At 42.2% G+C, this 14,369-nt stretch overlaps 1 protein-coding gene across 6 annotated transcripts in view; it reads right to left on the bottom strand.

The window, feature by feature from the left end:
- The window catches only part of pde10a (phosphodiesterase 10A), a 479,754-nt gene that overhangs the window by 105,142 nt on the left and 360,243 nt on the right, over nucleotides 1–14,369 (bottom strand). The gene's annotated exons all lie outside the window — the stretch shown is intronic.

Here is a 14,369-nt window from a genome sequence, read left to right as displayed (position 1 = left end):
TTATGTCTTGACGGCTTTAATATCTCTTAATCTACCAGTCTTGATGTTAACCCTGGCTGTGAGATATGCCAATCAGACACAAGAAGTGTTATAATGTCACAAAGCATCATGAAATCATAGTAAGAATCTTTCTCAAATAATGTTTTCCTTGTCATAAGAGTATTACAATGCTGAGGAAGTTCTCCCTCTCCCCATCATGTTGGCAAGTCCACACCTTAATTTGAGGGTGTGTCATCACTAATTGCGAATATTCAGGTCAAATTCTTATTTATTTCATTGCATAAAACACACACATTTCTACTAATATGCTATGTTTTGCCATATTCCTTTAAAATATGTTAAAAATCCTAGTTCTTAGAATCAGCACAAAAATATCCTTGGGTGCTTCTTGGGATAAGTTTCCTGTTATTGTTTACTACCCTAACGTTGCCAAAGAAAATATTTTACAAGTGTCTTTTTGGCCGCTGGGTGATGTTTTAGAAAACCAACATGTTGCAAATTTTTGAATGTCTAATAAGTTATCTGTATTACAGTAGTCCAAACACAAATCATACTTTCAGTGCACAGGTTTCTTCCCTTTCTCAGCAGCCATAGTCTGCAGAAGATGATACAAAAGAAGAATCCTTCCGAAGGAGCACTGACACATGCTTCACCATCCCCGATCACCAGTAGAGAGAAGTAATGCCTGCACAAGGTGTTACTGAGTGGTAGCAAGTGCTAAAATTGAAGAGACATCTCACTAGAAAGTGAAGTTTTCTATCAGCAATACTGAGGAGAGATAATAAAGGGTTCAAACAGAAAAATCCATGCTCCATGTGAGCAGCAATGCAAAAATACCAGAAGGCACACCAAGTAATTTCAAAATCTTGAATATCTTCCATGATATGAGTTCTCTGCAGTCTACTCAGGAGAATGGCACCTCTCAGTACTACAGCTAGGTCCTCTCAATAGCAGTCAATGTTCACAGTCCATATAGCTTTTGTGGTAAATGGACATGCCGCAATCATGGTATTTGCAGCTTTGCTTCAAAATAACAATGTATGCTCTGTTTCTGTAGTCTCATAGCTCTAATGGTTTTGCTATTGTTGAAGATTGGTGATGATGCTCAGGGGTGACATCAGCCATGTTCAAAGGGCTATCTTTTCTCATTAGCAAGAAAATGGCACAAGACAAAGATATAAAGTTCTTCTTGATGGAAATGGAACAGCTGAAAAATGTGATCTCTCCTTTCAGCTTGAGGCAAAATAAATGTCTTTGAAGAAATGCAAGTCTCTCCATAGATTTTTACTGAGAATTTTAAAATATGGCAGGATAGATAAGTGTAGTACTGTGTATAACACAACACTTCAACACTAAAATAATAAACTGCATGGCTGCATTATAGGCTAAGTGGTTGAGCACATGATCGTAAACATTCCCAACCCCACAAATGAGTGTTACCTCCAGGTCATCTGCTGTTGGGAAGAAGTTTTCGTTTGTGGGTGGAATGAAAGAGCTGGTATGGTACAAAACCAGAACTGGAAATGATTAATGTTAAATGAGGTCTAAAAAACAAAAAAATACTGTAGTTATTCAAGATCTAAAATAAAAAGCTGAAAGTTGGAAACAGTACGTCTGGCAACATCTGTAGAGGAAGAATGAGTTAATGTCTCAAGCTGTGACATTTCCTCAGACCAGTTTCTAATTTAGCACTCCGAAATCTTTCCTTAGGAAATGAAATCTGAGAGATAAAGTCCTTGATTCATTTCCTACCTTACAATAACGGCTATAAGTCTGAAAACAATGTGGATGTGGATTGCTTTGACATATCAATGGAATTGTGGAATGTATACAAATGCACTTCTTTCGTTCTTATAGGAAAGATTACCAGTTGTTCAGAAAGGGAATAAGCAAAACAGAGCTTAGCTATCTGTGCTTTGAATTTTTATAAGCTCCAGTAGCTCATTGCCATCACTGAATTTTAGGCAAAGCTGGAGAGTTGAGAGACAAGTCCTGCTTCCAAGCCCATCCTCAAAAACACCAAGACGGTATTTAAGTTGTTTGAATATAAGTAGTATATTGTTCAGATATATACATGAAGCAAAACGTGAAGCAGGCTCTATTCCTGAAGTATTACTCCCACTTAACCGGGAATGTATAATTTATTAAAATTGTTGCAAGATTTTCACTTCAAAGAATAATGGACCATACCAAGAGAAATACTAATGTAAGATTATAAACCTAAATGGAACTTCAGGCAGCATCAAACTGTAACTGAAGAGCTTGGCTGAGTGATGTCTTTTAAAATCAGCTCCCTATTATCTGCTATCTTCTAAGGCTCATCTACCAGTAACTGACGCACGATTTCTTTTAACAATTCCAGCTACTGAAGGAATGAAATAAAATAGCACCATACTCCTCATTAAGTGCTTAACCAGATTAGAGGAAAACAAAAAAATGAAGGAAAGTCCAATGCATAACTCCTTTATGAATTCACTGTGAACACCACAGCAAAGGGATCTACAAAAAGTAAAATCATTTAAATGTTAGAAATCGGAAAAAATAAAAAGCTGGAAATACTCAGCAGGTTCAGAGCATCTGTAAAGACAGAAAGAGGAACAATGTTCTAGGTCAATGGCCTTTCATCAGAATTTAGGGTGGAGGGTAGACGGAAAACAAACAACATGGTCTATGACAGGGTGAAAGACTACTGGCATTAAATTACACCAGAGTTTGTGGGAATTAGGAATGGTAATAGAACAATTAAGATATAACAGATGCACAGAGGAGAATGGCAGAAAAATGAATAATTGCATTCCAAAGACAGTGTATGAAAGGAAAAACAAGATTATGAATTAAACATGGAAAGAAATGAGCTGTGCATTCCCAACAACCTATTTGCATAAACACAATTTCACATACATGAGCAAATGACCTGCATGAAATCAAGCAAACTCCGTTTCTATAACTTGCCAACCCAGAATCTTGCCTCAATTTTTCTTTCTCTCAGCACTTGAACTCCTCCTAACAGTGTGATGGCAGTCATTGCAACTGGCTGTCCTGAAAATCAGAAGAAATTGAACTCGCATTCTAAAGGCAGTGGGAATTCTGTCACAAATGATATGGCTTGAAGGTGACACCTTAGTCAGTCAGTCAAATGAGTCAGTGTGAAACAAAACCAGAAATTGCTGGAGAAACTCAGTGTGGAACCTAACAAACAGTTCACTTATAAAATACTCCTGCTGATAGAGTAGTTAAACAATTATCAGAATTTCGGTTCCCTGAGGCTCAATCATAAGTCTCAGAAACCTCTGTCATGTAAGTTTGAAGACACCGATCTGAAACCGTGCATGTGGGTGTTGTGATTCACCTAGTGGCGGCATTGGCATTAAATATAACTGTAAAGAAATGGAAATGAAATGGAGGGCAAAGATTAATGTGCAAAGTTGTTGAACTCAATGCTGAGTCCAGAGTTAGCAGATGTTGCTTAGGGAACAAGATTAGGAATCACAGTGCTGGGACCTGCCATTCAAGTATCACCACCCAAATGGCATCTTCTCTTGGGTTCATAGCCATTCAATGGCCAGTGGCCTCAGACTGATGGTGGACTCTGGGCAGCAGACCCACCCCATCATGACCACTTTCTGTAGTTTCATGAACCCTGTCAATTCAGTGACACTTAGCATCCTAACCCATGTAGACACTTTCAACTTGCAGTACTTCACCTACAGGCCTGAACCCTCAGGAGGTCCTACAGTCGCTCCAGAGACTGAAGGGTTAGTGATTAAGAAACACAAATTTCTCGAGAACGGAATCCAGACAGACAGTCGGAGACCACTTCAAGAAATTGCACCAAGTATGTGTATGCTGTGTTTTCACATCAAACAGCCTCTGTCAGTCTGTGAATGTGTCTGCAGCAAATAGTCCATGTACATCTATATCTGTTTGACTCAATCCCAGTCTCATGGTCTGTGTATACACACATACATTCGGACTCAGTCTCATGTTACACCACTGACAAGGAGGAAATCAATTTTGGAAAAGCTTCTTAATTTATATTAGTTTGAAATAGTGTTCAGGTGGCCAGTTTGAATTATACAGTGAAATTGAAATGAATCAGATAATTGAACTGGAAATATCGTTGCTGAGAGCATTCCGCATATTCACACATTTATGGCAAAAGAATTTGGCTTTAGTAGTCACAGCAAGAGATGAAGAAATAAATAGTTGGAGATAGCAAAAACTGCAGATGCTGGAGTTAGAGACAACATTGTGTGGAACTGGAGGAACACAGCAGGTCAGGCAACATCAGAAGAGTAGGAAATTTGACGTTTCGGATCAGGACCCTTCTTTGGAACTCATAATAAACAAATAGCAATGTTCCACTATCTACGTGTAGCTTATCAGACACAAATAAAATTGGAACAATGCCAAAACCAATGGAATAAATCATAGGAAGCTGTGCAGAGGGAAATAAGAAATCTAACAAGATACAGGACATAGTCCTACATGTACTCTGTCAAATTTGAGTGAAGATATTTTAATTGCCCATGGAGGAGAATGTGGTCCGTCCTTTAACAGGCAGGTGCCTGTGCTGCAGGAAGAATGACAATAGACGATAGACAATAGGTGCTGGAGTAGGCCATTCGGCCCTTCGAGCCAGCACCACCATTCATTATGATCATGGCTGATCATCCACAATCAGTATCCTGTTTCTGCCTTATCCCCATAACCCTTGATTCCACTATCTTTAAGAGCTCTATCTATCTCTTTCGTCAAAGTATCCAGACAGTTGGTCTCCACTGCCTTCTGGGGCAGAACGTAGTCAAGAGTGAACGTGGAGAATGTCCCTCAAAATGTAAGTTGGCTATTAAAACATACAGTCGCACAGACTTGGGCTCTTGCTCCAAAACAAGAGGAATTCAAGTGCTAGAACTCTGTCCCAGACTGGAGCACCCCGCTGCATGCTTGTGAGCACATTGAGGCATAAGGTAACCCCTCAACGATGGCTGGAAAAAGTTTGAAACTCACGATGAGGCTGTAGAGATGCTCGCCGAGCAAGTGGGTTTGGTTGCAAACGTTTCATCACCCTGTTAGGTAACACTGTCAGGTTTTATCAAATTTACTAACACCTTCCACCCCAACCTCAAGTTTACCTGGACCACCTCTGATATCGCTCCTTCCTGGGCCCCTCTGTCTCCATCTCTGGTGACCAACTCAAACCTGATATCTATTTCAAGCCCACTGACTCTCACAGTGACCATGACTGAAGGGTGCCGACCCGAAAAGTCAGATTTCCTGCTCCTCTGATGCTGCTTGGCCTGCTGTGTTCATCCAGCCACAGGCCAAGCTATCTCAGATTCTCCAGCATCAGCAGTTCCTGCTGTCTCTATACCTCCTCTCACCCACCTTCCTACAAGAATGCGATCCCCTACTCCCCAGTTCCTCTGCCTCTGCCACATCTGCTCCCAAGATGAGGCATTCCACTCCCGAACATCACAGAAGTCCTCTTATTTCAAGGGCTGCAATTTGCCCCCATCACTGGTCGAAAACGCCCTCAACCGGATCTCTTGCGTTTCCTGCACCTCAGCCCTCACAGCCCCTCCCCGCAATAAAAACAAAAAGAGAATTCCCTTTGTCCTCACGTGTCACCCCATTAACCTCCGGATTCAATGCATCATTCTCCGCCACCTGCAATCTGACCCCACTACAAAGGATATATTTCCCTCCCCAACCTTATCTGCCCTGCGAAGGGATCATTCTCTCCGTGATTCCCTCATCCGCTCCACAGACCCCACTAGGCCCACTACCCCAGGGACCTTTCCCTGCAACCGCAGGAGGCGCTACTCATGCCCTGACACCACCCCCCTCACCTCTATCCCAAGCCCCAAAAAAACCTTCTAAAATCAGACAGATGTTCATCTGGATATTGTTAACATGGTCTATCGTATCCGCTGTTCCTGATGTGGCTTCCTCTACATTGGTGAGACCAAGTGGAGGCTCGGAGATTGCTTGTAGAGCACCTACGCTCGGTTCACGACAAACACACCTCCCAGCCACGAACCACTTCAACTCATCCTTCCACTCCACATGTCCATATTCGGCCTCCTCCAGTGTCATAACAATACCACCCGGAAACTGGAGGAACAGGATCATATATTCCGCCTTTGAAGCCTACAACCCAATGGTCTCAATGTGGACTTTACCAGCTTCAAATCTCCCCACACCGACCTCATCCCAAGACCAGTCCCCCCTTTCATCCCCACCTCAGTGACTGTCCATCTTCATTCCCACCTATCTGCTCCTCCCACCTCACTGGCCAATCCCCATCACTCACCTTTACTAGCTTCATCCCCGCCCCCTCGACCTGTCTGTCTTCTCTCCCACCTATCCGCTCCACTATCTACCTGTTATCACCACCGCCCTATTTATTTCAGAGCCCCCTTCCCCTCCCCCATTTCTGAAGAAGGGTCCCAACCCAAAACATCAGCATTCCTGCTCCTCTGATGCTGCCTAGACTGCTACGTTCCTCCAGCTCCACACTGTGTTAATATTGTCAGTGCACCTACAGTGAAGCGTCTGTGTTCCATCCTGCCTGTCATTTATATGCCTTGGTTTGCTGGGGTGATTGGTATTACTCCCGGTTTTGTTTCTCAGAGGGCAAGGAACTTTATATCCCTCATCATTTAGTCTCTCTTTATGCTTTTCCTATAAAGACCATATGAAGTCATAGAGACAGAATGCAGAAATAGAGCCTTCAGACCAACTCGTCCATGCTGATCAAATATTCCAAATAAATCTAGTCCAGACTTGGACCATATCATTCTAAATGGTTCCTATTCATATACCCATCCAGATGCCTTTTACATGTTGTAATTGTACCAGTCTCCACCACTTCCTCTTGCAGCTCATTCCCATGCACGACCCTCTGAGTGAAAAAGATGCCCCTTAGGTTCCGTTTAAATCTTTCCCCTCTCACCTTAAACCAATTCCATCTATTTCTAGGCTCCCCAACCCTGGGGAAAAGATCTTTTCCACTTACCCTATCCATGTCCCTCATGATTTTATAAACCTCTGTAAGGTCACCCCTCAGTCTCCAATACTCCAGGGAAAATAACCCGAGTCTATTCAGCCTCTCCTTATAGCCCTGACCTTTCAATTCTGGCAACATCCTTCTAAATGTTTTCTCAACCCTTTCAAGTTTAACAACATCCTTCCAACTGTACGCAATATTCCAAAAGTGGCCGAACCAATGTCCTGCACAGCACAACATGACCTCCCAACTCTTATGCTCACTGCAATGACCAATAAAAGCAAGCACACAAAATGCCTTCTTCACTATCCTATCTACCTGTGACTCCACTTTCAAGGAAAAATGAACGTGCACTCCAAGGTCTCTTTTGTTCAGCAACACTCCCCAGGTCCTTCTCATTAAGCTGATAAGTCCTGCCCTGATTTGCCTTTCCAAAATGCAGTACCTCATGTTTATCTAAATTAAACTCCATCTGCTATTCCTCAGCCCACTGGCCTATCTAATCAAGATCCTGTTGAACTGAAGAGGTAACCTTGTTCGCTAACCACACTCCACCTCAAATTTTGGTGTTATCTGCAAATTTACTAACCATAGCTCCTATGTTCACATCCAAATTATTTATATAAATGAAGAGCAATGGACCCAGCACTGATCCTTGTGGCACAGGCCTCCAGTCTTAAAAGCACCCCTCTGTCTTCTACCTTCCTACCCTCTATATCCATAGAGCTAATTCTCCCCATATTCCATGTGATCTCACCTTGCTAACCAGTCTACCATAGGAAACCCTGTCGAATGCTTCACTGAAGTCCAAACATATCACGTCCACTGCTCTTCTGCCTTCATCAATCTTCTTCCTTTCTTCTTCAAAAGACTCAATCACCTTAATGAGACACGGTCTCCCGCACACAAAGCAATGTTGACTATCCTTTATCAGTCCTAGCCTTTCCAAATACATCTAAATTCTGTCCCTCAGGATCCCCCCAAACAATTTGCACATCACAGGTGTCAGGCTCACCGGTCTGTAGTTCTCTTTAGCACCTTTCTTAAATAGTGGCACAACGTTAGCCAACCTCAAGTCTTCCGGCACCTGAAACTTAAGGGGCCCTATTCTCTCCCTGGTATCTTTTTATTTTTCTGTTCATTTGGATTGCGGACTGAAATGAGAAAAGAAGCGTTTTAAAACCAAAAGTTGTTGAACACTGCTTCACTTTTTGAAAGCAAATTACCACTGCTCATTTACATGCTGTTTACACAATTGCTGGGTCAAGAAGTAGTTAATAGCTTACAGATGAGCTGAAGTCAAGGGCTGCACACAAAGGAAGAATCAACCAGCAACAAGTCACTGATAGGTATGTCAACTAGTTATTGATGACAAAGACTTCTGCCTGCTAACAATTCTGTGACTGGCTTGCAGATAGCTGAACAGCTTGGTGCTGTTAACAAGATAGTGAGAAACCATCAGTTCCACTGGTTCAGAAGTCTGTAAAAGAACACTTTAAGCCTGAACAAAATTAGTTTATTCTTCCTTGAGCAGTTACTGAAGGAAATAAGAAAATCAGAGACATTATAAAAGTGTGAACCAGTCTGCTACAACTCTTGCAAACAAGTTAAAGAATTTGGAAAAAGAAGATTGAGAACAGTGTTATGATCAGCATAGTAATCATCTCAGCAGACTTTGTGAACAAGGAGTGCTGCTTTTGCAGTCTTTCCATTCACCCAGAACATCCGTGTTTCTTGCCCTGTCTGTGTCTGTAGGTGCAGCTTATTAATTTATTCATTCGTTCAGTCATTCATTTTTGTTGGAATGTGGGCTTCACTGGCTGGCCAGCATTTATTGCCCATCCCTTGTAACCCTTGAAGTTGGTAGTGAGCTACTTCTTGAATCACTCCAGTCCACCTGCTCTGGTTTGACCCACAGTGTCATTAGGGAGGGAATTCCAGGATTTTGACTCAGCAACAGTGGAAAAAAAAAGACAAAATATTTCCAAATCAGGATGGTGAGCGGCTTGGATGGGAACGTGTAGGCGGTGGTGCTCCCATATATCTGCTGCCCTTGTTCTTAGATGGAAGCGGGTGTACATTTGGAAGGTCCTATCTGAAGATCTTTGGTGAATTTTTGCAATGCACCTTGTAGATATTACATATAGCTGGTGGTAGAGGAGTGGACCCTTGTGGATGTAGTGCCAATTAAGTAGGCTGCTTTGTCCTGGACATGTCAAGCTTCTTGAGTGTTGTTGGAGCTGCCTCCATTCAGGAAAGTGGGGAGTATTCCATCACACTTCTGACTTGACCCTTGTAGATGATGGACAAGCACTGAGGAGTCATGTGAGTCACTCACCACGGTATTGCTCTTGTAGTAGCCATTGTATTTACGTGGTGAGCTTAGTGGAGTTTCTGATCAATGATAATCCCTAGGATGCTGACAATGGGGGTATTCAGAGATAGTAATACCATTAAATTTCAAGGGGTGGGGTTAGAATGTCTCATATTGGTGACGGTCATAGCTTGCCATTTGTTTGGCGGGAATGTTACTTGCCACTTGTCAGCCCAAGCCTGGATATTGTCCAGATCTTGTTGTATTTGAACATGGACTGCTTCAGTATCTGAGGAGACTTGAATGGTGCTGAAAATTGCACACTGATAAGTGAACATCCCCACTTTTGACCACTGATGAAGCGGCTGAAGATAGTTGGGCCTAGGACACTGAAGCCTAGAGATATCCTGAAGCTGAGATGACTGACCTCCAACAACTATGGCCATCTTCGTATCTGCCAAGTATGGCTCCAACCATCTTAGAGTTTGCCCCAATACCCACCTGACTACAATTTTGATAGGGGTCTTTGATGCCACACTTGGTTGAATGCAGCCTTGATGTCAAGGGCTGTCTGCTGTCACATTACCTCTGGAATTCAGCACTTTTGGCTTTGTTTAAAACAGGATTGCAATGAGGTCAGGAGCCAAGTGGCCCTGGCAGAACCCAAACCGGGTGTCACTGAGCAGGTTATTGCTGATCAAGTGCTCCTTGAGTGCGCTACTGATGACACGTTCCATCACTTTACTAATGATCGAAAGAAGACTGAAGGGGTGGTAATTGACTGGGTGGATTCGTGCTGCTTATTATCTTCAGGGCATTCTCGAACAATTGTCCACACTGTCAGATAGACACCAGGCTAGGGCGGGGGGCGGCAAGTTCTGGAGCACACTCCAGCACAATTGCCTGAATGTTGTCAGGGCCCGTAGCTTCTGCAGTATCCAGTGTCTCCAACTGTTTCTTGATATCACATGGAGTGAACCAAATTGGCTAAAGACTGGTATCTATAATGCCAGGGACCAGTGGAAGTAGTGAGATGGATCGTCCACTCAGCATTTCTGGCTGAAGACTGCTGTGAATGCCTCAGCCTTATCTTTTGCACTGATGAGCCAAGCACTTCCATCATTGAGTGTGGGGGATTTCATCAGAGATGAGGGATCTAGGCCTGAAACGTCAGCTTTTGTGCTCCTGAGATGCTGCTTGGCCTGCTCTGTTCACCCAGCTTCAAACTTTGTTACTTGGATTCTCCAGCATCTGCAGTCCCCATTATCTCTGATCACCAGGTTGGCAACTCATTTTTCAGGTATGCCTGGTGCAGCTCCTGCACTTTCCTTTGGAACAGGATTAATCCCCTGGCTTGATGGTAATGATTGTGTGGGGGTTATGCCAGGCCATGAGGTTACTGATCATGCTGGAGTACAATTCTGCTGCTGTTAATGGCCAACATTGCCTCATGGATGCCTAGTCTTGAGTTGCTAGAAGGAAGTGTTTCTCGGTGAGAAGCTACTTTGTCTCCACAAAGACTGTGTGGTGGTCACTATAGCCAACACTGTCATGGACCCAGCAGGATAAGGGAATGTCTGCAAACTAATGAACCAGGTTGGCGAGCAAACCAACCATAGCATCCACAACCCAAGCTACAAATCTACTCAAAAATATGAGGTCAAGTATATTTTTCCCTCTTATAGGTTCTCTCATGACTTACTGCAGACCCAGTCTAGCAGCCATGACCTTTAGGACCTGACCAGCTTAATTGGTAGTGTTGCTGACAAGCCACTCTTGACGGTGGACATTGAAATCCCCCACCCAGAATAGATTTTGTGCCCTTGCCATCCTCAGTCCTTCCTTCAACTGTTGTTCAACATGGAAGAATACTGACTCATCAGCGAAGGGAGGACAATATATGCTCATGAATCAGAGGTTTCCTAGCCCATGTTTAACCTGAAATCATGAGACTTCATGGGGTCCAGAGTCAATGTTCAGGACTCCCAGGGCAACTTCCTTCTAACTGTACCCCACTGTATCTCCACCTCTGCTGTGTCTGTCCTGCCAGTGGTACAGGACATATTCAGCGATGGTGATGGAAGTGTCTGGGACATTGCCTGTAAGGTAAGATTCCTTGAGCATGACTATGTCAGGTTGCTGCTTGACCAGTCTAAGACAGCTCTCCCAACTTTGGTACTAGCCCCAAGATGTTAATGAAGATTTTGCACGGCTGTTTCTGCTGTTGTCTCTTCTGGTGCCTAAGTCGATGCCAGGTGATCCATTGGTTTAATTTCTTTGAAAATTCATCATGATTGATACAACTGAATGGCTTGTTAGTCCATTTCAGAGGGCAACTGAGAGTCAACCACATCGATGTGGATATGGAGTCACATGTAGGCCAGAACAGGTGAGGATGGCAGATTTCCTTCCCTGAAGGACATTCGTGAACAAGATGGGTTTTTCTGTCAATTGACAATGGTTTCATGGTCATTTTGAGACTCTTAATTCCAGATTCTTTGTTTTATTGAATTCAAATTCCACCATCTGCCTTGGTAGCATTTTAACCCAGGTCCCTTGAATATTAGCTAATTTTTTGAATTAATTGTCCAGCGATGATACTACCAGGCCATCACCTCCCCAATGAAAGATGGATAAGGTCTGCTTAAGTGTAATGATCTGAAATTATTTAAAACCCCAGACCTTTTAAATTAAAAATATCTTGGCTAAAGCTGTCAGAGTGAGAGAAGCACATGACATTGGGCAGCATTGACAGGTACACTTTCCAGCGTAACTTAGAGGAAAAAAAAAGTCTGTTCCACAGAGTTAATTGCTGACATTTCTCATGAAATTCACTAATTTCTTACATTTCATACATTACTGCATAAAACTTTTAATTGGGCAACAGAATGGGCCTCTAATGTCTGGCTGAAGAGAATTCTATCCAGACCTTTGATTAGTGAATCTCTATAACTACCATGTTTGCTTCTTCCCCTTTCAAAATCCTCTCCCTTTACAGTGCCTAGCTCAATACTGTAGTTGATCTCAGCAGTCCCTCTCCTTATCATCAAAAAGTAGCATGACTTCTGTCTCACCTCAGTTTTCCCTATCCTGTTGATGAAGTAAAAACCTCACCTTCCTGTACCTATGGTTTCTTCTGAGGTGTGATAGTGATGTGGAATAATGTATCCAAAACTTACTCCCCATCCCTCTATGCTAATGTGTCACTCCAGATGTTCGCCAACACCAAGATCAACTATGCACACCTCTATCATTTTGTTTCTCTCCTCCCATCTACTGCTGCTGAAACCATTGTTCTTATTTTAATCCATCACTCCACTGGTCTCACCAGCTTTCCACCACATTTCTTCACCTAGTACCTGCCATTCTCAACCAGAAAAATATCACATTTAAAATCCTTACTCTTGTGTTTGAAATATTTCTTACCTTTGCACCCGCCCTTTCTGTGACCCACTCCAGCTGTATAACTTTGAGAACACTGCATTTCTCCAACTCTAGTCTCATGCATTACCTATTTCTTTTACCCTACCTTGAGCAGTTACACCTCAATTCTGGAGATTATAATTTCCTCCCTAAGTATCGTCTTCACTACGTGAGTCTCTTCTTCAGTGGGATGCTCCTTAAAACCTACCTCTTTGTTCAGCAAGGCTTGGCATCAAACTATTTCTGATATTCTTCCATGAAATAACTCAGGGCAATTAACTACGTGATGTTCTATATAACTGCAAATTACTCTTAGGCAGAAAATACTAAACAATTACTTCATACTCTATATTGATATGTCAAATTATAAACAATAAAATAACAAATGCCACATATTTTAAATACATGAGCAGCCCTAGAAGAATGAATAGATAAAAGATTCTTAACTCAAGTAGGAACACTCTGAAAAGAACTGCCTAAAATTAGGAGTTTAAATTTGGGGAGATGGAATAAATCTAATAGTAGTGACAGGCCAAAAAAGACAGGTGTTAATTTGGGAAATGGCAAACAGACCGTGACAAGAATGCAGAGCGAGTACAAATCTAAATCAACAGATGCGGTTAGAGCTTACAAAAATAATCATAGGACAGAGCTAAACGCTCCATATTTGAATGTAATTAGCATTCAAACAACAGATAAATTATAGTGCAAACAGAAATAATTAAGTATGATCTGACAGACATTATAAAGATAAGGCTGCAAGATGACACGCTGGGGACTGAAACTTGAGGAATATTTAAAAAGGACAGGAAGTTAGGAATTGGTGAAGGGGAGGCTCTGTTAATAAAAGACAATATTAACTCAAGAGACAGATGACCAGAGTTCACAAAACCAGGATGTAGAAGTGGTTTGGGTAGAGATTGCTTCATGGTATTATTGCTAGACTGTTAATCCAGACACGCAGGTAATGTTCCAAGGACCTGAGTTCAAACACCACCATGGCAGATGGTGGAATCTGAATTTGATAAAAATCTGGAATTAAGAGTCTACTGATGGCTGAGACCATGTCGATTATCAGAGAAACTACTTGGTTCAATAAATTCTTTACGGAAGGAACCTGGTCTGACCTACACGTGGTGGCTGACACTAATATCCCAGAAATAGTTATAAATCAGGAAATGGAAAACAGGCAGGGGACAAACTGCAATCCCCTGGACATGATACTGTTGTGGCTGTAGGCTAATAGTTGCTCAGGTCCTGATGGATTTTATTTTAGGGTCTTAATGAAAGTGTCTAGTGAGATCATTGATATGTTGGCTTTAATTTTCCATAATTCTCCAAATTTGAGCGAGGTTCATTTAGATTAGAAATTAGTGAATTTAATTCCTTTATTCAAAATAGGAGAGGGAGACAGAAAGCATGTCAGTACAAATAATATCTGTCATAGGGAAGATGTTAGAAGCTATCATTCAAAAGGCGGCAGGAAAGCTCAATGCAGGTAACAGAGTTAACAACATTTTGTGAAAGCAAAATCATGTTTTGGAGTTCTTTGGGGAAGAAACATGTACAATGGATAAACAAAATGAATTTGTTAAGGTGTCACATCAAAAATGGAGAAAA

The sequence above is a fragment of the Stegostoma tigrinum genome, chromosome 9 (assembly GCF_030684315.1).
Source record: "Stegostoma tigrinum isolate sSteTig4 chromosome 9, sSteTig4.hap1, whole genome shotgun sequence".
In the NCBI taxonomy this organism is placed as follows: domain Eukaryota; kingdom Metazoa; phylum Chordata; class Chondrichthyes; order Orectolobiformes; family Stegostomatidae; genus Stegostoma; species Stegostoma tigrinum.
Note: the sequence above shows the minus strand (reverse complement) of the source record. Positions and strands in the feature narration are given on the sequence as shown.